This window comes from Coregonus lavaretus, assembly GCF_964263955.1.
Source record: "Coregonus lavaretus genome assembly, chromosome: 29".
Taxonomy (NCBI): Eukaryota; Metazoa; Chordata; class Actinopteri; order Salmoniformes; family Salmonidae; genus Coregonus; species Coregonus lavaretus.
In genome coordinates, this window is record NC_140016.1 from 40,511,430 (window position 1) to 40,537,517 (window position 26,088).

The 26,088-nt window shown below is 41.9% G+C and overlaps 1 protein-coding gene across 5 annotated transcripts in view; it reads right to left on the reverse strand.

Annotated features, from left to right (window-relative positions):
• Positions 1-26,088, reverse strand: part of LOC311105137 (protocadherin-1-like) — a 450,002-nt gene that overhangs the window by 299,126 nt on the left and 124,788 nt on the right. The window lies entirely within an intron of this gene.

Sequence of the window (26,088 nt, forward strand, 5' to 3'; positions counted from 1 at the left end):
TGGCCTTCAGATTGTAGGCCTACATAAGATGAAGGTGAAGCAGCTAGTGAGGCACTGCTCCGTGTCAGCGGTAATGGGCAGCCTTGCTGTGTGGAGAAGAAGGTGCTATCTGTCCTGAAACGTTTGAATCCTTATTGTATGATTTGTGGATTCAAATCAAGTATTTCAAATGTGTGTGAGTGTGCGTGTGTGTAGGTAGCCTGTGTGTGTGTGTGTGTGTGTGTGTGTGTGTGTGTGTGTGTGCATGTAGTCTGTGTGTGTCACCTGTGTGTGCATGTTTATTTTAATTTAATTTTACCTTTATTTAACTAGGCAAGTCAGTTAAGAACAAATTCTTATTTACAATGACGGCCTATACTGGCCAAACCCGGACGACGCTGGGCCAATTGTGCACCGCATGTGTGTGATTCTGTGTGTGCATTTCAATCTGCATCGCTGCTCCACTGCGGTCGAACCACGGTAATGATAGAACGGTCATTAAAATCCAACGAGAACTGTTCCAGACGTCATTTCACTCTTAATTACATTAGCTAACTTAAACCATCCATAAAGCAGCTCAAATGGCCTCAGTGGGGAACAGCCCTGTGAGTGGGAATAGAACGGTAACAACCTCATTTAGCTGACTGTGTGTAGTTTTAAAATATACCTATTGTGTCTTAAAACTGGTCTTCTAATATGACTAAACGTATAAAGGTTTTACAGGGGGGGGGGGGGGGTACCAAGTAAAACCTTTATAAGTTTAGTCATATTAGAAGACCAATGGTCAATAAGTTAACTCACACTAAGAGGGCGGTTAATGTTTGGTTTGTTTTCCTGCCTATGAGTGGCCACTCATCCACAACAGGACTTATCAGGTCATACCAGGCTGGAAACAGTGACTGAAACACATCGGAACTACCGTCTATGTCCCTAACAAAAGAAAGCATACACCAACACTTTTATCACCATGTTGTTTGGGACCCCACATGAAAAAAATACTACATTTGACTATATAATATTACAGTACTTACTATAGAATTCAGTAGTAAACTGTAGTATACTGTAGAATACTATACAACACACTGTAGTATCCCTCGAATAAGTCGTACTTCCTATAGAATTTTGTAGTATACTGTAGAATACAGTGTACTACAGTCCACAAAAACACTACAGTAAATACTAGTGTATACTACAGCATTTATACTATAGTTACAGTGGGGAAAAAAAGTATTTAGTCAGCCACCAATTGTGCAAGTTCTCCCACTTAAAAAGATGAGAGAGGCCTGTAATTTTCATCATAGGTACACGTCAACTATGACAGACAAATTGAGAAAAAAAAATCCAGAAAATCCCATTGTAGGATTTTTAATGAATTTATTTGCAAATTATGGTGGAAAATAAGTATTTGGTCACCTACAAACAAGCAAGATTTCTGGCTCTCACAGACCTGTAACTTCTTCTTTAAGAGGCTCCTCTGTCCTCCACTCGTTACCTGTATTAATGGCACCTGTTTGAACTTGTTATCAGTATAAAAGACACCTGTCCACAACCTCAAACAGTCACACTCCAAACTTCACAATGGCCAAGACCAAAGAGCTATCAAAGGACACCAAAAACAAAATTGTAGACCTGCACCAGGCTGGGAAGACTGAATCTGCAATAGGTAAGCAGCTTGGTTTGAAGAAATCAACTGTGGGAGCAATTATTAGGAAATGGACCACTGATAATCTCCCTCGATCTGGGGCTCCACGCAAGATCTCACCCCGTGGGGTCAAAATGACCACAAGAACGGTGAGCAAAAATCCCAGAACCACACGGGGGGACCTAGTGAATGACCTGCAGAGAGCTGGGACCAAAGTAACAAAGCCAACCATCAGTAACACACTACGCCGCCAGGGACTCAAATCCTGCAGTGCGAGACGTGTCCCCCTGCTTAAGCCAGTACATGTCCAGGCCCGTCTGAAGTGCATTTGGATGATCCAGAAGAGGATTGGGAGAATGTCATATGGTCAGATGAAACCAAAATATAACTTTTTGGTAAAAACTCAACTCGTCATGTTTGGAGGACAAAGAATGCTGAGTTGCATCCAAAGAACACCATACCTACTGTGAAGCATGGGGTTGGAAACATCATGCTTTGGGGCTGTTTTTCTGCAAAGGGACCAGGACGACTGATCCGTGTAAAGGAAAGAATGAATGGGGCCATGTATCGTGAGATTTTGAGTGAAACCCTCCTTCCATCAGCAAGGGCATTGAAGATGAAACGTGGCTGGGTCTTTCAGCATGACATTGATCCCAAACACACCGCCCGGGCAACGAAGGAGTGGCTTCGTAAGAAGCATTTCAAGGTCCTGGAGTGGCCTAGCCAGTCTCCAGATCTCAACCCCATAGAAAATCTTTGGAGGGAGTTGAAAGTCTGTGTTGCCCAGCGACAGCCCCAAAACATCACTGCTCTAGAGGAGATCTGCATGGAGGAATGGGCCAAAATACCAGCAACAGTGTGTGAAAACCTTGTAAAGACTTACAGAAAACGTTTGACCTGTGTCATTGCCAACAAAGGGTATATAACAAAGTATTGAGAAACTTTTGTTATTGACCAAATACTTATTTTCCACCATCATATGCCAATACATTCATTAAAAATCCTACAATGTGATTTTCTGGAATTTTTTTTCTCATTTTGTCTGTCATAGTTGACGTGTACCTATGATGAAAATTACAGGCCTCTCTCATCTTTTTAAGTGGGAGAACTTGCACAATTGGTGGCTGACTAAATACTTTTTTTCCCCACTGTAACTATAAATACTACAGTATACTACAGTAAATACCACAGTATTCACTGTAGTGTTTTTGCTAACTTTAGTCTGCAAAAACACTACAGTTAATATTACAGTATTTACACCATAGTATGCTATAGGATTTTTTCATGTGGGACTATGCGAGTTAGAGGGGGAGGGCAGAGGAAGGACAAACAGAGGGAGAGGAGAGGTGAAGAAAGGAGGGGAGAAGGGAGGGAAAGGTGGAAACAGTACAGACACTGGGCAGTACAGAGGCCTCATTAGTGTCTGAATGGACTCCAGATGCACTGCTCTGACAGGTACCGAGCTTGTTACCTAGGACGACAGGGGTAGGCCAGGTCAAAGGGCGCGGGTGGCCACTTCCTGTCAATTAGGAGCTGGGAGGAGCGTCATCAATCAATATGCCGCACGCAATAGCCTGGCTGATCTAGCGGTAATGCCTCAGCCACTTCAGATTTAGAAGTGGGGGGTTTGGGGTTCCTCCCTCAAATGTATTGGGCATCTAATGCTAATTTCCTGCATTTCTACACAATCTAATATTATCCTTTTAGGGTCACTTTTATTGTAAATAAGAATAGAATCTGTTTCTAACCACTTTTAAATGAATGTGGATGCTACCATGGTTATGTATAATCCTGACTGAATAATGATGAGTTAGAAAGTTATAGACTCATATCATACCCCCTTAAAAGTGCTAACCTCCCCTGTTATTGTAATGAGAGAGACATGTCTTGGGGGTATAATATTTGTGCGTCTAACTTATTCACGATTCATTCAGGATTATCTGTAGAGTCAGAAGCTTGATGTAGTCATTGCGTGCTATGAATGTGGGACCAAATACATAACGTTTTACTTCTTTATTACACATACAAGTGAATTTGTCCCAATATGTACAAAAAGTGTTCTAATTTCTCTACGGTTCACACGATATGGATGAAAATACCCCTTCAAATTAAAGCTGACCATAAGCACTTTAACTTCATTGTCACTGTTTGATTTAAAATCCAAAGTTTTGGAATATAGAGCCAAAATAAGAAAAAATGCCCCGTCCTGCCCCTAGGGTCCACCGCCCTGCAACACCCCAATTCAACATACCCCACTCAGCTTTAGGATCTTTGTGAAACATTCATTATTGGTTTCAGGTGTGTTAGGCCAAGGCCAGAGTGACAACTGACAGTGCAACAGGGACGTGGGCATGTTTTCAATAGACTCCTTTTGTCGTACAGTATTCCATATAAGGCATCCAGACCTTATGAAAGTTGCACAGTATACCTTTACTCTTGTAATAAAGCAAATCTAGTGATACATAACTTGACATTTCTGCCATCCATTGTGACATTGTGGGAGGATAACCAACCTTCCAATTAATGGCAACGCATTTCTTAGCCACTACAAATGCTAGGTTACACAGTTTCTTCTGATAAGTCTCCAGTATCAACATTTCCAAGCAAACAAAAACAGGGAGAAGGGACATGCTGAGATAAAATAACATACTCTTTGCCAGAATTCAGCCAGTCTTCACAAGAGCGTAACATATGTCCCCTTTTGTGTTTTACACCTCCAGGAGAGGAATTACATTTCTGAGTCCATGATATTCAGTTTCACTGGCATATAGTACGTTCTATGGATGGTCTTAAACTTCAATAATTTGTGTCTGAGATTATATGAACATGACTGGGCATTCAAACATATCTGTATCCCCTGTAGCTCAGTTGGTAGAGCATGGTGCTTGCAACACCAGGGTTGTGGGTTCGTTTCCCACGGGGGGCCAGTATGAAACATTTACGCACGCACTAACTGTAAGTCACTCTGGGTAAGAGCGTGTGTAAAATGGCATTATCGGCATGGGATTGAATCCAGCCCACTGTCATCCTCTCTCACTGTCTGTTCAGGAAAATACCTTAAAAAATATATTTTTTTAATAGATGCAGCTTGCCAAGCTTAGAGGTAAGGCTGTTGTCTGCACTGCAACAGAGGTTGTCATAATTACTCTCTCTTTCTCATACTTTCCTACTTTCCTACTTCCCTCTGGCTCTCTTTCTCCGCTGTTTTCTCCACTTTCTCTCTGTATACACTGCACTACTGCAGTATACACTACAGTGCATTTGGAAAGTATTCAGACCCTTTGACCCATTGTATTACAATTAAAACTGAAATATCACATTTACATAAGTATTCAGACCCTTTACTCAATACTTTGTTGAAGAACCTTTGGCAGCCTTAAGTCTTATTGGGTATGACGCTAAAATCTTGGCACACCTGTATATGGGGAGTTTCTCCCGTTCTTCTCTGCACATCCTCTCAAGCGCTGTCAGGTTGAAAGGGGAGTGTCGCAGCACAGCTATTTTCAGGTCTCTCCAGAGATTTTTGATCGGGCTCAAGTCCGGGCTCTGGCTGGGCCACTCAAGGACATTCAGAGACTTGTCCCGAAGCCACTCCTGCGTTGTCTTGGCTGTGTGCTTAGGGTCGCAGTCCTGTTGGAAGGTGAATCTTCGCCCCAGTCTGAGGTCCTGAGCGCTCTGAAGCAGGTTTTCATCAAGGATCTCTCTGTACTTAGCTCCGTTCATCTTTCCCTCGATCCTGACTAGTCTCCAAGTCCCTGCCACTGAAAAACATCCCCACAGCATGATGCTGCCACCACCATGCTTCACCGTAGGGATGGTGCCAGGTTTCCTCCAGACGTGACGCTTGGCATTCAGGCCAAAATTTTCAATCTTGGTTTCATTAGACCAGAGAATCTTGTTTCTCATGGTCTGAGAGTCTTTAGGTGCCTTTTAGCAAACTCCAAGCAGGCTGTCATGTGCCTTTTACTGAGGAGTGGTTTCTGTCTGGCCACTCTACCATAAAGGCCTGATTGTTGGAGTGCTTCAGAGATGGTTGTCCTTCTGGAAGATTCTCACATCTCCACAAATGAACTCTGGAGCTCTGTCAGAGTGTCCATCGGGTTCTTGGTCACCTCCCTGACCAAAGCCCTTCTCCCCCGATTGCTCATTTTGGCCGGGCGTCCAGCTCTAGGAAGAGTCTATGTGGTTCCAAGCTTCTTCTATTTAAGAATGATGGAGGCCACTGTGTTCTTGGGGACCTTCAATGCTGCAGAACATTTTTTGTACCCTTCCCCAGATCTGTGCCTCGACACAATCCCTTCTCAGAGCTCTATGGACAATTCCTTCGACCTCATAGCTTGGTTTTTGCTCTGATATACACTGTAAACTGTGGGACCTTATATAGACAGGTGTTTGCCTTTCCAAATCATGTCAAATCAATTGAATTTACCACAGGTGGACTCCAACCAAGTTTGGAAACATCTCAAGGATGATCAATGGAAACATGATGCACCCGAGTCTCATAGCAAAGGATCTGAATACTTATGTTAATATGGTATTTCATTTTTTTTACTTGTAATACATTTGCTAACATTTCTTAAATCCAGTTTTTCGCTTTGTCATTATGGGGTATTGTGTGTAAGTTGATGAGAAAAATTTATAATTTAATCCATTTTAGAATAAGGCTGTAACGTAACAAAATGTGGAAAAAGGGAAGGGGTCTTAATACTTTCCGAATGCACTGTGTATACAAAAGTAAAAACTGATCGTTGGGAGCTTCTTGAAATGGGTTTCCATGGCCGAGCAGCCGCACACAAGCCTAAGACACCATGCGCAATGCCAAGTGTCGGCTGGAATGGTGTAACATTTGCCGCCATTGGACTCTGGAGCACTGGAAACGCGTTCTCTGGTGTGATGAATCATGCTTCACTATCTGGCAGTCCGACGGACTAATCTGGGTTTGGCAGATGCCAGGAGAACGCTACCTGCCCCAATGCATAGTGCCAACTGTAAAGTTTGGTGGAGGAGGAATAATCGTCTTGGGCTGTTTTTCATGATTCGGGCTAGGCCCCTTAGTTCCAGTGAAGGGAAATCTTAACACTACAGCATACAATGACATTCTAGACGATTATGTGCTTCCAACTTTATGGCAACAGTTTTGGGAAGGCCCTTTCCTGTTTCAGCATGACAATGCTCCCTTGCACAAAGTGAGGTCCATACAGAAATGGTTTTTCGAGATCGGTGTGGAAGAGTTTGACTGGCGTGCACAGAGCCCTGACCTCAAGCCCATCGAACACCTTTGGGTGAATTGGAACGCCGACTGCGAGCCAGGCCTAATCGCCCAACATCAGTGCCCTACCTCACTAATGCTTTGTGGCTGAGTCCCCGCAGCAATGTTCCAACATCTAGTGTAAAGCCTTCCCAGAAGATGGGAGGCTGTTATAGCAGCAAAGGGGGGAACAGCTCCATATTAATGCCCATGATTTTGTAATGAGCAGGTGTCCACATACATTTAGTCATGTAATATATCTCTCTGTATACACTGCAGTATCTCTCTCTCTATACTCTGCATTACTAAATATCATACATGAGCTGCACTACAACAGCACCTTAGTACTTCAATGCAAATTGCCATCTCCCATATACAATACAGCAGCCAATATCATACAGGTCATAGAGTATCTAGCCTACACATAACACATACAATTAATAGAGTTTGCCTGGCAGCAGGAGAAAGTAATACCAATAAAGTCACATACATACATGCACAACAGCATGATATACAGTGCCTCCAGAAAGTATTCACACCCATTGACTTTTTCCCCAAAAAATTGTCTTACAGCCTGAATTTAAAATGGTTTAAATTGAGATATTGTGTCACTGCCCTACACAAAATACCCCATAACGTCAAACTGGAATTTTGTTTTTAGAAATATTTCCTAATTACTTAAAAATTTAAGGCTGAAATGTCTTGAGCCAATAAGTATTCAACCCCTTTGCTATGGCAAAAATGTGCTTAACAAGTCAGATAATACGTTGCAATAATAGTGTTTACAGTTTTTTTTTAACGACTACTTAATCTCTGTACCACATACATAACATTTGCTGTAAGGTCCCTCAGTCGAGCAGTGAATTTCAAACACAGATTCAACCACAAAGACCAAGGAGGTTTTCCAATGCAAAGAAGGACACATATTGGTAGATTCGTAAAAAAAAATCCCTTTGAATATTGTGAAGTTATTAATTACACTTTGGATGGTGTATCAATAGACCCAGTCACTACAAAGATACAGGCGTCCTTCCTAACTCAGTTGCCAGAGAGGAAGGAAACGTCTCTGGCAACTGAGCGGGCGGCAGGTAGCTTAGTGGTTAAGAGCGTTGTGCCAGTAACCGAAAGGTCGCTGGTTCTAATCCCCGAGCCGACTAGGTGAAAAATCTGTCGATGTGCCCTTGAGCAAGGCACTTAACCCTAATTGCTCCTGTAAGTCGCTCTGGATAAGAGCGTCTGCTAAATGTTAAAAAAAAAACAATAATCAAACCGCTCAGGGATTTCACGATGAGGCTAATTGTGACTTTAAAACAGTTAAAGAGTTTAATGGTTGTGATAGGAGAAAACTGAGAATGGATCAACAACTTTGTAGTTACTCCACAATACTAACCTAAATGATAGAGTAATAGAAGTAAGCCTCTTCAGAATAAAACATACATTCTGTTTCAAAAAGGCCCTAAAGTGAAACTTCAAAAAATGTGACAAAGAAATAAACTGTATGTCCTGAGTACAAAGCGTTATGTTTGGGGCAAATCCAACACAACACATCACTGAGTAACTCTCTTCATATTTTCAAGCATGGTGGTGGCTGCATCATTTTATGGGTATTCTTGTCATTGGCAAGGACTAGGGAGTTTTTTTAATAAAAAGAAACGGAATGGAGCTAAGCACAGGCAAAATCCTAGAGGAAAACCTGGTTCAGTCTGCTTTCCATCAAACACTGAGAGACAAATTCACCTTTCTTGCTTACCAAGATGACATTTAATGTTCCTTAGTGGCGTAGTTACAGTTTTGACTTAAATTGGCTTGAAAATATATGGCAAGACTTGAAAATGGCTGTGTATCAATGATCAACAACCAACTTGACAGACCTTGAAGAATTAAAACAATTATAATTTAGAAATATATTGTACAATCCAGGTGCGCAAAGCTCTTAGAGATTTACCCAGAAATACTCACAGCTGTAATCAGTGCCAAACGTGATTCTAACATGTATTTAGGTAAATCCTCTGTCAATTTTAATTCCTTGCATCTTGATTCCTTCGTGCCGCTGGGGCAGTTTAGGACTCTGGTTTTGAATGAATTAATTGAGGATTGCTGTTTTTTCGATTTATTGTTTATTTGTTGAAATTGTGGTGTATCATGTGTTTTTTTTCTTCTTCTTGTTTTATTTGTAATATAAAGTGTTATTCCTGTTGTGAGAAAATGTTCGTATTCAGGGAACCATTGGGATCAGACCCTGAATAATTAAAAGTAAAAATTGTAAATTAAAAAAATGACTATGGGGTGTGAATACTTATGCAAATGAGATATTTCTGTATTTCATTTTCAATAAATTTGCTAACATAAAAAACTAACATGTTTTCACTTTGTTATTACGGATCATGAATACACACAATTCAAGGCCATTCACTAAGAACATCATAGATTCAACCCCATACAGAATACAGTGCCATAGAGACAGAGGAAGAGGGACTCGGAAAGCAAATCTTCTAAAGTTAAAACAAATGGCTGCCAAAAACATGTGCTATCCTATGGAGGACACTAACAACCTATCATACTTGTCCCCCTTACAGAAGAGAGAAAGGGACGACAAAGTGGAATGTGAGTCAAGAAAAGAGGCAGGACATTGAGGGAAGACCAAAGAATGAAAGAGAGGGAAAACAATATAAAGTGATTTAAGGAATGAGGGATGGAGAGAGAGACGGAAGTAAGGGATAAGGAGAAAGGAGGAAGAGAGTGAGGTGTTTACAGGCCTTCCAAGGCCCAGTCAGCCAACATCAATCACTCTGAGAGCAGGGGAGACCCAGGGGAGAGGAGAGAGAGAAGTGTGTGTCTGCATTAGCTAACCAACACACATACCATGTACTGACAGAGGAATGCAGGAGTGTGTGTGTTTACGGTGGGTGGGACAGGGAATGTGTGTGTGTGTGTGTGTGTGCGCAGTGGGGGTTACCCTGACTAAATAGCTTAATAGCTGCTTTGGCCTATTAAAGTTTCATTATGATTTATGCATTCCATAGAACTAGTTATTACTCTCTCCAAAAACATCTGAATGGCAAGATCTAGACTACAGCCTTGAATACACACACACACACCCACACTAAAGCAAACCTTATTTGACACACTAAGGCAAGCTGGATTAGGCCTTGTTTGCATATTTGCTAGGGATGTGCATCTTTCCCTTGCAAGGAGATTATATACAGTTGAAGTCGGAAGTTTACATACACTTAGGTTGGAGTCATTAAAACTTGTTTTTCAACCATTCCACAAATTTCTTGTTAACAAACTATAGTTTTGTTAAGTCGGTTAGGACATCTAGTTTGTGCATGACACAAGTAATTTTGTGTCTGGTTCATCTTTGGGAACAATTTCCAAATGCCTGAAGGTACCACGTTCATCTGTACAAACAATAGTACGCAAGAATAAACACCGTGGGACCAAGCAGCCATCATACCGTTCAGGAAGGAGACGTGTTCTGTCTCCTAGAGATGAACGCACTTTGGTGTGAAAAGTGCAAACAGGTACAAAAGTATCTATATCCACAGTAAAACCAGTCCCATATCGACATAACCTGAAAGGACGTTCAGCAAGGAAGAAGCCATTGCTCCAAACTGCCATAAAAAAGCCAGACTATGGTTTGCAACTGCACATGCAGAGAAAGATCGTACTTTTTGGAAAAATGTCCTCTGGTCTGATGAAACAAAAATAGAACTGTTTGGCCATAATGACCATCGCTATGTTTGGAGGAAAAAGGGGGTTGCTTGCAAGCCGAAGAACACCATCCCAACCGTGAAGCACAGGGGTGGCAGCATCATGCTGTGTGGGTGCTTTGCTGCAGGAGGGACTGGTGCACTTCACAAAATAATGGCATAATGAGGAAGGATAATTGTGTGGATATATTGAAGCAACATCTCAAGACATCAGTCAGGAAGTTAAAGCTTGGTCGCAAATGGGTCTTCCAAATGGACAATGACCCCAAGCATACTTCCAAAGTTGTGGCAAAATGGCTTAAGGACAACAAAGTCAATGTATTGGAGTGGCCATCACAAAGCCCTGACCTCAATCCTGTAGAACATTTGTGGGCAGAACTGAAAAAGCTTGTGCGAGCAAGGAGGCCTACAAACCTGACTCAGTTATTTACATTTACATTACATTTTAGTCATTTAGCAGACACTCTTATCCAGAGCGACTTACAGTTAAAACAATTTTTTTTTTTAAAAATTCATACTGGCCCCCCATGGGAAACGAACCCACATCCCTGCCGGCCAAACCCTCCCCTACCTTGGATGACGCTGGACCAATTGTGCGCCGCCCATGTCAGGAGGATTTGTCCAAAATTCACCCAACTTATTGTGGGAAGCTTGTGGAAGGCTACCCGAAACATTTGACCCAAGTTAAACAATTTAAAGGCAACGCTACCAAATACTAATTGAGTGTATGTAAACTTCTGACCCACTGCGAATGTGATGAAAGAAAAAAAAAGCTGAAATAAATCATTCTCTCTACTATTATTCTGACATTTCACATTATTTAAATAAAGTGGTGATCCTAACTGACCTAAAACAGGGAATTTTTACTAGGATTAAATGTCAGGAATTGTGAAAAACTGAGTTTAAATTTATTTGGCTAAGGTGTATGTAAACTTCCGACTTCAACTGTACGTATCTAGATACATGGGCTCCGATACCATATAGGAACTATGCGTTTTAGTTTGATACGTTTCGGTGCGATTCGGTTTGATTTGAGGAACGAATCGATGCGATTTGGTTTGATGCGAGATGATGCACTAACCTTTGTTACATAAACACTCATGAGCTGGGCCTCTCTAAACTGGATCTGTCTGAGTTTAGCTGACTTGTGTCTGTCTGTCTTTCTGTGTGTGTGACTGTGTGTGTGTGTCAGTGTATGTGAGCGGAGCGGAGCTGGAGCAGAGCGTGCCCAATTTGACTAGAGCGTGGTGCGAGATTCACAAAGGCTGGAGCGTCGGCCTTCTCGCCCGCTCCAATTTCACTCCGGTCAGGGCATGCCTGCACCAGCATGAATTTGAAGTCTACTAGTGTGCTGCTACAGCCCCTTGCTTTAGCTACTGTCATGGAGTTCGCTAAATATTTTCATAAAGAAACTGATAAAACACACAGGTACTACATCGAAATGACTTACAAAGATGAGGACCAAGAGCAAGAGAGGTAGTGTGGTGATGTAGTGTCCACAACTAAAGAATCATTGTGGAATCTGAAAAGACACATCCCAAAAGCATGATGGTGTGCTTACTACGTGCACATGCTAAAAGAAAGGAACGATGTGGGTAGAAAACTAAGTGTGTCATTGTAGCAAAGTATTTATAAACAAAAAATCTGATCTCTTAAACCTTTCGTTCATTTTTGTTCTATTATCTATACAATAGGCCATAATTGATTTTGGCCCAATAGGCCTGGCATATTCCCACGTTCACTGGGTTTTGATTGGGTTATTTTTTCTAAAGACCTTTAGGCCTACCTATAGAAAAATACAAAAACAACTCTGCATCTTTGCCCAGCCTGGCAAGAATGGCCAAAAGGGTGTTTAGCATCCCCAGTGGCTCTGCAAGTGTGGAGAGAATTTTCTCAGCTGCTGGCCGGCTCTCCAGGCACAATCGCAGGAGCCTGAAGCCACAGACTGGCCAAACTCTTAACACTTAATTCTAAAAATGAATTCAAAGGCACTAATAAGTCATTTTTCGTTTAATTTGCATTTAAGTCACAGCCTATATGCGCAATGTATAGACTATAAGGATTTAATACAATGAAATGTTGTTTAATTTATGTCCCTACCAGCCTATTACGTCGCACTTGCAAATGCTTCACAATGTATTTCTTTGTAGGCTATACCCTAGAAATAACTGAAATAATATTGCCTAAATAATTTATTTTCATTCCTTCTTATGCTCCCTGTCTGGCTCCTGACCTATTTAGACTGTTTACGGTATATGCTGTTTAATATGACATGTAGCGTATTCGAAATTATGTTTGCTTCCTACATTCACCTTTTCATGTTTATTCAAATAGTTTTCATTCAATTCCATATGGTTTGGTTTCAATACTTAAAAAACAATTGGTAGGTCCAGGTAGTCACAAAAACAGATGGGTGTTGTTGGTTAATGTGGTCCTCTGTAGCTCAGCTGGTAGAGCACGGCGCTTGTAACGCCAAGGTAGTGGGTTCGATCCCCGGGACCACCCATACACAAAAATGTATGCACGCATGACTGTAAGTCGCTTTGGATAAAAGCGTCTGCTAAATGGCATATTATTATTAAATTGTGATTTTAATAAATGGAGCGAATTTAGAGTGGGAGTTTATTTTTCCTGTGAGCATGGAGCGGTTTTTAGCAGGGCTGTGGGAAAGGACATGGAGCGCCAGAACTGTGCGCATGCACCGCTCCATGAGTGATGAGTGCTCAACTTCACTCACATGCTCTGGTGTGTGTGTGTTTGTGTTTGTGTTTGTGTTTGTGTTTGTGTGTGTGTGTGTGTGTGTGTGTGTGTGTGTGTGTGTGTGTCAGTTAGGGGGGAAATAACTATTGATACATTACTAGCTCTAACACTTTTAATCTGCAAAACAGACAAATTAATTAGTGGGTGATGGTGATTTCAACTTTTGATCTGAAATCACCATCACCAATAATTAATTTGTCATTTTTGCAGATTAAAAGTGTTAGAGCTGCGTAATGTATCTATATTTATATTTAAAAAGGTAGCTATGACATTGCCAATGAATATATAGCACAACTGTGCATTTCACCCCTGTTTCATAATCGAACGGTATAACCTTTTGGAAGTTTTGTCAGACTTGGAGTGAGCTTCTCTTCTTCTCCTGCTTCGGTAGCAAAAAAGTGATTGCTGTCCTCATTATGAAAAAGTAATCAAAAGAATCAAGGGAATTTAGTCTTTTTCTTACCCAAATCTTTACCTAAATCCAATGACATGGTGCCATTTTTTGTTGATTTCACGTTTAATTCACATTAGTCGACAACTCAACCAAATGTAAATCAAAACTAGATGTTGAACTGATATATTCTATATAGCCAAAAGAGAGTTGTGTCTCCAGCGGTAGTTTAGGCTACTTTTTTTTTTCTGGTAAAACACAATTTTCAACAAAGCGTTTTATAAAATTACCTATCAAATTACATTGGTTGTCACTCAACCAATAAAGCGTAATATTGTGCAAGCCATTTTACAAACATTTGAATGCTGAAAGTGACATGCAGATCAGGAATAGGCCTACCTCTTGGTGGTCAGTGCGCGCAGCTTGCAGTTGGACTAGGCTACTGATATTCCCGAGTGGCGCAGTGGTCTAAGGCACTGCATCGCAGTGCTAGCTGTGCCACTAGAGATCCTGATTTGAATCCAGGCTCTGTCATAGCCGGCCGCGACCGGGAGACCCATTGGGTGGCGCGCAATTGGCCCAGCGTCTTCCAGGGTAGGGGAGGGAATGGCCGGCAGGGATGTAGCTCAGTTGATAGAGCATGGCGTTTGCAACGCCAGGGTTGTGGGTTCGATTCCCACAGGGGAAAAAATATATAATGTATGCACTAACTGTAAGTCGCTCTGGATAAGAGCGTCTGCTAAATGACTAAAATGTAAATGTAATATTGCCTGGGGATGTCCAGCATGCAAAATTACTTGTAGATCAATGTCAACATAACTGTCAACATAATTACCTACTTAGTTTGACGCAGTTGTCACAAAAGATGAGAGGTATTTTCAGAAGGTAGAAAGAAAGTAAATTGAGCAAAACATTTTAGGGAACCAGCGATTCGTAACGTTTTATCAATTTTCTGAGCTGTGCATTCTACATTTGGATCGGTTTGGTGTGCTGCTGACCAATACACTCATATCTTAAATGCACTCATATCATTTGAATCGGGACCAATGCGTATTGGTGAATCATTACATCACTAATATTTGCATATGCCCACTCTACCTGAAGAGTAATAAGATGAAGAAGATTACTTTATTGTCCAATTTTACACCAAGGTCCAACAGGTTTCTTTGTGTATGTATGTGCTTTTGTATTTCAACTATGCAGGTTAAAAGACACTTGCAGTTGCAATATACGAAGACATCTTCAAGGGTTACCTTCAGGATTACACTGCTAAAAAAAAATAACAGAAGAGGTAGGGAGGGAGAGAGAGACAGAGAGAGATCACAGTTGAGGAAAAACTGTGGATTATGCATTTGTCACATGCTGTCAGCTCTGCTTGCCCCTCCCTCATAACTACAGAGAGGAGGCTACTCTCCCTCCTCCTTCTCTCCTCCCACTCCCCTCTTCTCTTCTTTCCACAGCCACCTTCCCTCCCCTGTCCCTCCTCCCTCCACTGTAAACCTTCTTCTCTCCTTCTTTCCTCCTCTTTTCTCTCCTGTCTTCATAATTTTCTCGCCCTTTCCTGTCTTTTCTACAATGCGTGTAGACCTTTTCTCTTCTCTTTCATCAGCCTAATTTTCTCTCCTTTCTTCATGACCTCACCTCTCTCCTCCATCGTACTCTGTCTCTCTGAAACATCTTCATGCGTTATTTGCTTTCATGTCATCCTATTCATCTCTCATTGTCTATTGTTCTTTCTTCTTTCTCTTACCTATTTTTCCTCCCTCGCCCCTCTCAATCTTTTATCTCCTCTTCTCCCCTCCCTTTGAACTATTCTTCCTTCCCCTTACCTTACCTCGTCTTTCCTCCTCTGCCTCTCCTCTCCTCCTCTCTCCTCTCCTCCTATCTCTGGCTAATCCTCAGGTGTATGATGCTACAGCCCCAGCCCGCTCACCGACTCATCAGAATTCTCCACAGCTATAGACGTGGCCTAAAAACACAGCCAAACGATGACGAATGCTAAAATGAAAACTGAGACAATGTTTCCAATGATATGGGAGCACACGTTCCCGCTCGGGCCGAAGACAAAGATCTGCTATCGATTTTCTCGCTCTCTCGCTCGCTGCAAAGCAGACCTGGAATATATATCTGTGTGTGCGTGTGCGATGATGGGGGTGATAAGGCTGTCTGCAGGGCTACATGAGGCCTTGGGCTCTGCATCCTGGTCCCTTATCTGTGGCATCACCCTAAGGGTGTGCACACACACACACACACACACACACACACAGACACACACACAAAGACAGAGAAAATGCAAAACAGGTACAGTGGGGAAAAAAAGTATTTAGTCAGCCACCAATTGTGCAAGTTCTCCCACTTAAAAAGATGAGAGAGGCCTGTAATTTTCATCATAGGTACATGTCAACTATGACAGACAAAATGAGGAAAAAAAATCCAGAAAATCACATTGTAGGATTTTTTATGAATTTATTTGCAAATTATGGTGGAAAATAAGTATTTGGTCAATAACAAAAGTTTCTCAATACTTTGTTATATACCCTTCGTTGGCAATGACACATGTCAAACGTTTTCTGTAAGTCTTCACAAGGTTTTCACACACTGTTGCTGGTATTTTGGCCCATTCCTCCATGCAGATCTCCTCTAGAGCAGTGATGTTTTGGGGCTGTCGCTGGGCAACACAGACTTTCAACTCCCTCCAAAGATTTCCTATGGGGTTGAGATCTGGAGACTGGCTAGGCCACTCCAGGACCTTGAAATGCTTCTTACGAAGCCACTCCTTCGTTGCCCGGGCGGTGTGTTTGGGATCATTGTCATGCTGAAAGACCCAGCCACGTTTCATCTTCAATGCCCTTGCTGATGGAAGGAGGTTTTCACTCAAAATCTCACGATACATGGCCCCATTCATTCTTTCCTTTACACAGATCAGTCGTCCTGGTCCCATTGCAGAAAAACAGCCCCAAAGCATGATGTTTCCACCCCCATGCTTCACAGTAGGTATGGTGTTCTTTGGATGCAACTCAGCATTCTTTGTCCTCCAAACACGACGAGTTGAGTTTTTACCAAAAAGTTATATTTTGGTTTCATCTGACCATATGACATTCTCCCAATCCTCTTCTGGATCATCCAAATGCACTCTAGCAAACTTCAGACGGGCCTGGACATGTACTGGCTTAAGCAGGGGGACACGTCTAGCACTGCAGGATTTGAGTCCCTGGCTGCGTAGTGTTTTACTGATGGTAGGCTTTGTTACTTTGGTCCCAGCTCTCTGCAGGTCATTCACTAGGTTCCCCCGTGTGGTTCTGGGATTTTTGCTCACCGTTCTTGTGATCATTTTGACCCCACGGGGTGAGATCTTGCGTGGAGCCCCGGATCGAGGGAGATTATCAGTGGTCTTGTATGTCTGCCATTTCCTAATAATTGCTCCCACAGTTGATTTCTTCAAACCAAGCTGCTTACCTATTGCAGAATCAGTCTTCCCAGCCTGGTGCAGGTCTACAATTTTGTTTCTGGTGTCCTTTGACAGCTCTTTGGTCTTGGCCATAGTGGAGTTTGGAGTGTGACTGTTTGAGGTTGTGGACAGGTGTCTTTTATACTGATAACAAGTTCAAACAGGTGCCATTAATACAGGTAACGAGTGGAGGACAGAGGAGCCTCTTAAAGAAGAAGTTACAGGTCTGTGAGAGCCAGAAATCTTGCTTGTTTGTAGGTGACCAAATACTTATTTTCCACCATAATTTGCAAATAAATTCATAAAAAATCCTACAATGTGATTTTCTGGAGAAAAAAATTCTCAATTTGTCTGTCATAGTGATGAAAATTACAGGCCTCTCTCATCTTTTTAAGTGGGAGAACTTGCACAATTGGTGGCTGACTAAATACTTTTTTCCCCCACTGTATATTTCTTATTTATTTATTGTGTGTTTTTGTTATACCTTATGTTATTTGTTCTATACATTTTTTATTGATTACTGCATTGTTGAGTTTAGAGCTTGCAAGAAAGGCAATTCACTGTACTTGTGCATGTGACATTAAAACTTGAAACTCCACTTTGTATGAAGTCCTAGAGGCTGAAGGCCTACTCCCTATATCCTCCATCCTTTTGACCAGAGCCCTATGGGCCCTGAACAAAAGTACTACACTATATAGGGAGTAGGGTCGTACCTTTTAGGAAGCACCCTTTCTCAAGGCCGATAATGATCACTGAGGGCACTATCTCATTCCCTATCCCGAACTCTATCAATCTCTCAATCACCTTAGACCCCTTTTCTACTTCAATCCTTTCTTCTCTCTCTTGCTCTTGTTCTCTTTCTCCTTTTTTCAGTGTCTGAGTGTGAGCTTTTTCTATCGTAATATGCTCCTCTTTCTCTCTCTCCTCCATTCTCTTTCCCTCCCTCCTTTCCTGTTGTCCCTCCATCCTGAGCATGTAAGTTGAGGTGGTGCTCATCTGTCATTTCATGCCCCCCCTCCTTCTTAGACATTTAACACGGTGGGACATGTCATTACCAGAGACCATTACCTCTGTACTCCCACCCTGCAGAGCTCATTTCACAGTTATTAGTCTGCCGGTTTACATAACAGAGAGCCAGGGCAGAAAAATGGGATAAACAAAAATGTGATGTTTGGCGTGGAATTTCGATGCCGTGTGAAGTCTAGCGAGAATTAATCTCTCTGAGGTTTAGAGTTTTTAGCTGGCGCCTTTAATAGAGTGTTTGAATGAGTGGAAAGAGGGGGGTGAAGGGGGGGGGGGTTCATACTACTAGTCTAGTAGTATTAGTATTAGTATCGTGGTCCTCTGTAGCTCAGCTGGTAGAGCACGGCGCCTGTAATGCCAGGGTAATGGGTTCGATCCCTGGGACCACCCATACACAAAAATGTATGCACGCATGACTGTAAGTTGCTTTGGATAAAAGCGTCTGCTAAGCGGCATATTGCTGTAGTAGTAGTCGTTCAATTTGCATTGCCCAATGCTCCAGGTGGGCTGAGTTTGTACATTTTAGGCAATTTTATTGGTCCTGAAGAGAATCAGGCGAGAACCGGGCGATGCAATACGAACGCTCCCAATGACTCTTTGTTTGCCATGATGCCCAATCTGGTTCAGTTAGCCAGTAGCTTGACACAGGTCCCAACACTCTCTCTCAATTATGTAAATCATGCAAGTATTTTCCTAGGACAACAAAGAGGAGAGCATACAGCCACACACACACACACCTATGTATGGCCACACGGACCTACTGATACGGATATGTAGGTACGGAAGCCAGGGTTGGGTAGGTTACTTTCTGAATGTAATCCGTTACAGTTACTAGTTACCTGTCCATAACTGTCATCAGTAACATAACTTTGGATTACCCAAACTCAGTAACCTAATCGGAGAACTTTCAGTTACTTTAGGCATTAGAAGAACACAAAATTGAATATTACCAATTGGACGACATCTATTGCAGGATTAATCAATGTTAGAGTTTTCATAGCTGGCCATGAATGGATGTTGCATTTAATGTTATGGGTTATGTAGGCTTCTAACCCATTGCTTTCTACTTCAGTACAGATAACAATAAAATTAGGCTATATCGTTATATCAAAAACCAAAGTCTGTTAGATTTCCAATTATTCTAATTAATTATATCGTTATATCAAAAACCAAAGTCTGTTAGATTTCCAATTATTCTAATTAATTAAATACCCTTTGATCTTCAAGAATAGGACTTGGAAATATGGAAACATAGATTAGTCAAATTGCTTTACCTGAGCAAAACCCCAAAACTAAGGACTTATTAGCCTACTCTGTTGTTTGTTTATTTTGTTGGGCTTATTGTTTTGAGTTGAAAAATAAATGCTGCTCTCGAAAAGTGCTATTTGCATGTGAAAAATGAATGCCATACACTGCATTTGCTATAGACCTATTGTTTATGTGTTTGTTGGTGACACTTTAATATCTCCATAATAAAGCCCCACAATGGAGGTGTCATAATACCCATAAAACCTAGTGATCAAACAGGGAAATGGTTCCTATCGTTTTTCCACCATTAATTTTTTCCATAGGAGATTTTTAGAATCACTTACAATAAGGGCTGTGTTTTGTGTAGGCTTACCCTGGCATGACGTTTTGATAACCATGTGAATCTCTCTCGGACAAGGTGACTTTTATCAATATATTCGGCTCTATTTACTCTCAAATTCTAAAACACTAATTAGCATCAAAGTAGACATCATGCAAAACTACAAATCCCTGCAAGCTCCTGCATGTCATCTCTAGCTGACACCTTTGCTAACAGGTATTGTGTCAATTTAAAACTTGCACAAGACAGTTCTCAGAATTGTCCATTTAAAGAAATGTATCCAATTTATTAATAACTACATTTAGCTAACATTAAATAGTTAATCCAGATAATCTTACTTTTGCCTTGATTCGGCAGTCTCGTCCAGCTCATCATGGCATTTGTTGTTCTTTATGATAGCCACATTAGCAGCTAATTTGTGTTTAAAAGAAATTGGGGGGTAAATACAGCCGAATATAATGATATAATATGCCATTTAGCAGACGCTTTTATCCAAAGCGACTTACAGTCATGCGTGCATATATTTTTGTGTATGGGTGGTCCCGGGGATCGAACCCACTACCTTGGCGTTACAAGCGCCGTGCTCTACCAGCTGAGCTACAGAGGACCACCATGATAAAAGCCACCTTGTTACATGGTTATCGCAACATCTCGCTAGGGTAAGCCTACATGAAACACAGCCCTTATTTTAAGTGTTTCTAAAATCAACTATGGGAAAAATGAATGATGGAAAAACGATTGAAACCATTTCCCTGTTTGAATGCTATGTTTTATTGGTATTATGACTCATACTGTGGTCTTCTTCTTCTTCAAGATTTTATTGGGGGACTACATTCAAAAAGGTGTATTGCCGCCAACTACTCAGTGTGGTAAAAACCGAGATACTTTAACTAAAAATTTTTTAAAACACTCATATTATTCTCATAAAACTAAACAAAAGTCAATGTACTCAGATCCCTACACAGGCTCTGGGGTCTGAGAGGGGGAAGCATCTTCAGACAGTATTCCCTGCAATGTTTCAGCCGTGAAATCCTGGAGATTCAAGAACCTTTTAGCCGCTTTTACAATGATTTCCAGTTTCTTCGATTTTTTGTTAGTTTGTCCTGTACAATTAATCACCTGCGCAATAAACGCAACAAAATCAACCTTCTTCAAGATTAGTGTTTCAGGATCTCTCAACTAACTGACATCCACAGACTGTTGGGCATCCACTGCCATAGCTTCATAATCTCCACTCGCTGCTTCGACAATTTTCACTGCCTCTGCATAGGAGACCTTCTCGACAGCCCTGATTCTTCCTACTTTGATTTTCACCCTAACAGAGCACTCTGGGAAATCTGGAACGTGATTCCCATCACAATTTTAACACCCTGCATCCTCAGACTGATATTCTGTTTGCAAACACTTGACACGTGGCCAAATATTTTACATTTATGACATTGAAGTGGCTTATGCGCCGCATATCTCAGCTTTACATGGGTCGGGAGAAATCTTAATCAAACATCAATAATACAGAAAGGCTTTCCTCCTTTCTATTCACAGTGCGGGTTAAGCGATATCCATCAATATATCCATCGAGGTATCCATCGAGACGCCAGATATAACACCTTTTATCGATAATCATAGTATTCCACTTCATGCGTTGATCATTTGCACATTTGTACATCCACTGTGCTTTCATACCACTCCTGGTCTCTCTGACTGACTCCACTTCTCCCAATGCATCCTTCACCATCTTTATGACCGCAAATGGGTTTCCCAAAAAAACAAGATCATGAAACGCACTCCAACAAGGAATGAGGCATTATCATACCGAGGCTTATCTTGATTTACAACTTTAGCCCTTTTAGCTCCATTTTTAGATGTTACAGTATTCCACTCATCTTCACTCGCACCAACAGAATCAAGCAGTGCTTCTGCTTCCACCATTGCTCTCTTTGACCATCTCCTTATGGTACTCTATGTGCAACTGTTTAGGTCTATCAAACGTGCACGAGTTTGAGCCAATGGACGTTTTTTTATCAGCACTATTTAGATTGAGCAATAAAGGCCCCACTCGGGAACTTCTTAAATTAAACAGTACATTTGACAGTATGTGTGGGGCACAATACCACGGTTACCACGGAGGTGTTTAGAAGGTAGGAACTCCAAACTTTGATTCCATAGGCTGGGATCCGTACTGTGCAGCTGTTGCAAGAGCACATTTTCCACTGGCTGTCCACTGGTCGCAAAAACAATGATTGATAGGCAGCTTAAACTTCAACCATTATTGAGTTAAAATAAACCTATACAATTGTGAACATCCATCTACAACAACCACAATCCATAAGAGAGCAGCATGATTCATGTTATTGCGCTATGTACTGTAGATATCAATAATAGGCCAAAGAGGATATCCTTATCGCCCGTAGGCTACACCACTGCTGTTGTCCTTACCAGGCTCCAAGCGTTTATTCAAGTTGGTATCCAAAGATTAGCCTATACAGTGCCTAATGGAAAGTATTTAGACCCTTTGTCTTTTTCCACATTTTGTTTCGGTACAGCCTTATTCTAAAATTGATTAAATAAAAAAACACCCTCAGCAATCTACACACAATATCCCATAATGACAAAGCTAAAAACATATTTTTAGATTTTTTAGCAAATGTATAAAAAATAAATGTACATAAGTATTCAGACCCTTTGCTATGAGACTCGAAATTGAGCTCAGGTGCATCCTATTTCCATTTATCATCCTTGAGATGTTTCTACAACTTGATTGGAGTCCACCTGTGGTAAATTCAATTGATTGGACATGATTGATTTGGAAAGGCACACACCTGTCTATATAAGGTCCCACAGTTGACAGCGCATGTCAGAGCAAAAACCAAGCCATGAGGTGGAAGGAATTGTCCGTAGAGCTCCGAGACAGAATTGTGTCGAGGCACAGATCTGGGGAAGGGTACAAAACATGTTCTGCAGCATTGAAGGTCCCCAAGAACACAGTGGCCTCCATCATTCTTAAATGGAAGAAGTTTGGAACCACCAAGTCTTCCTAGAGCTGGCCGCCCAGCCAAATTGAGCAATCAGGGGAGAAGGGCCTTGGTCAGGGAGGTGATCTAGAACCCGATGGTCACTCTGAGCTCTAGAGTTCCTCTGTGGAGATGGGAGAACCTTCCAGAAGGACAACCATCTCTGCAGCACTCCACCAATCAAGCCTTTATGGTAGAGTGGCCAGATGGAAGCCACTCCTCAGTAAAAGGCACATGACAGCCCGCTTGGAGTTTGCCAAAAGGCACCTAAAGGCTCTCAGACCATGAGAAACAAGATTCTCTGGTCTGATGAAACCAAGTTTCAACTCTTTGGCCTGAATGCCAAGCGTCACCTCTGGAGTAGAGTGGCAGCAGCATGCTCTGGGGGTGTTTTTCAGTGGCAGGGACTGGGAGACTAGGATCGAGGCAAAGATGAACGGAGCAAAGTACAGAGAGATCCTTGCTCCAGAGCGCTTAGGACCTCAGACTGGGGCGAAGGTTCACCCCCATTATGATAATGCTTTATAATTATGGGGTATTGTGTGTAGATTGATGAGGGAAGAAAACAATTTAATCAATTTTAGAATAAGGCTGTAACCTAACGAAATTTGGAAAAAGTCAAGAGATATGAGTACTTTCCGAAGGCACTGTATAGGCTTATTATTGGATGCCGACAGCAGTCGCAACATTAGAAGACATAGAAAACAGAAAGGTGTCATAAAGAATGTTTTCACAAACATCCTTTCTAAATTTAAAAGTAATCCTAGAAGTAATCATCTAGTTTTTCAAAGTTATCTGTAATCTGATTACAATATTTTTGCTGGTAAAGTAGTGGATTACAGTTATAGTATTTTTGTCATCAATAACGTCATCCGTTTACATGTATTCCGTTACTCCTCAATGCTGATGGAAGCACACACACAAACACAAACCTCTAAAGAGAGGCAAAATCATTTGTTTTCGACCTTCATGCAAGAAATCATAGGCCCAGACTCTAGAAGCGATCTGACGCATCACATCCTCTTTCTTCCCTTTTCCCTCCTTTTTTCCCTCCCTTCCTCCCTCCATCCCTCTCCAACAGCTCCCCTTCCAACCTGGAACACATGCCACTTGTCTTGCTCTCTCCATTTTCTCTTTTGTTTCTTCTGTTTTCTACTCTTTCAGCATCCTCACATCGCGACGTGGGACGTATTTCTCTCTTCGGAGAAGCAAAGTTATTGGGTTGTGAAATTACAAAATAATGAGGCAAAAGCATGGCAGTCTTTGTTTTTGCGTCCAGCATGCATCTGATAAGGGGCCTGTGTGGCGGAGAGAGGGGGATGGAGGGAGGAGGGGGGAGCGAGCAAGGGACTGCACGGAGGATGCAGGTTGAGGGGAAAGAGATGACAGCAAGGAATGTTTTGATAAAGATCCCTGGCATTCCCAGACGACGGTTAATAAGATAGGGGGAGGGAAGGAGGCAGGGAGGAGGCAAAGAAAGGGGGGAGGAAGAGGAACTCTTATCAGAGGAATGTCAATGGCGCTCTCTGCAAACAGGCGTCCCTTTCATACGCGTGGCCGTGATGAGGCTGCGAGCGAACACACACATTTTGAAGGTTTCTCTTTGAGTCAATTTGTGGCAACACCACCACGAAATACCCCACCCCCCAACACACACAACACACTTTTGGAAACACACACACAACCCACCACACCCACCCTCATACACACACTCACGCCCTCACCCCAACACACTCACACTGATCTGACAATAATCGTATTCTCCGACATCCCTTCATAAGGTCCACAGCCCAAAACAGAGCCCGCTCTCAGCCCCCTGATTAACCTGATAGCCTAGCTTGCGGGCGGCTAACACACGACTAACGCAAGCAGACAGTGATTGATATTTTGAACATGCACTGCCATCGATCCCAAAGAGTAGCCCGGTGCGTTCCTTTTTCATAAACACTGTCTAATCATGGCCGCGCTATAGGGGAAGAAAGTCATTACGAAAGGAGAACAAAGACATTGATGGATAATACAAGGTGCAGGAGATTATTAGCAAATGGATCGGCCCTCAGATCAGGACTAAAGGATAGTTAATGAAGAACAATCCTACATTAAACCATCTAAATGCCAGAGACCGGCTATTGTTTTATGCCGGTTACGGGTGAGAGGTCTGCGGGCGGAAGGGGAGAGGGGAAAGGGGGATGAAAGAGAGAGAGAGCAGTTTCCTCTTGATACTTCCTTCACCTCTTTCTCATTCTTGTTCTCTCTCTATTTCTCTGTCTCCCTCTCTCTTTCACTCTCTCTCACTTGCTGTGAAACTTTGTTAGTTTCAAGGGATTGCATGTCGTTCAAGGCATTCCTAGTGATCCAGACCAAGCATTTACTACACATTTTACAAGTTGCATCCAATTACAAATTGTATGCTGAGTAATGAAGGAAGTATGGAGAAGAAAGGATATTGGAATATTATTTCTGAAGATGGTATTTCTGGAGTTTACCGGTCATCTGAAGTTGGGCCTTATGAGACTGATTAGCAAGCACCCAGCAAACCGTGAACATTCCAAGAACATTAGCAAAGATTCCCAATAAGTTGTAGTTAGGGTTTTATCTAACATTAGGATGATAACATCCCAAAAACATTCAAAGAATGCTTTTAATAACAAATTATATTTCATTAACAATTTAATCCATTTTAGAATAAGGCTGTAACATAGTAAAATGTGGAAAAAGTCAAGGCGTCTGAATAATTTCCGAATGCACTGTATATACAAAGGTATGTGGACACCCCTTCAAATTAGTGGATTGGGCTATTTCAACCACACCCGTTGCTGACAGGTGTATAAAATCGAGAACACAGCCATGCAATCTCCATAGACAAACATTTGTAGTAGAATGGCCTCACTGAAGAGCTCAGTGACTTTCAACGTGGCACCTTCATAGGATGCCACCTTTCCAACAAGTCAGTTTGTCAAATTTCTACCCTGCTAGAGCTCCTCGGTCAACTGTAAGTGCTGTTATTGTGAAGTGGAAACTTTTAGGAGCAACAACGACTCAGCCGCAATGTGGTAGGCCACACAAGCTCACAGAACGGGCCCACCGAGTGCTGAAGCGAGTAGCACGCAAAAATCGTCTGTCCTCGGTTGCAACACTCACTACTGTGTTCCAAACTGCCTCTGGAAGCAACATCAGCACAATAACTGTTCGTCGGGAGCTTTATGAAATGGGTTTTCATTGCTGACCAGCGCACACAAGTCTAAGATCACCAAGCGTAATGCCAAGCGTCGGCTTGAGTGATGT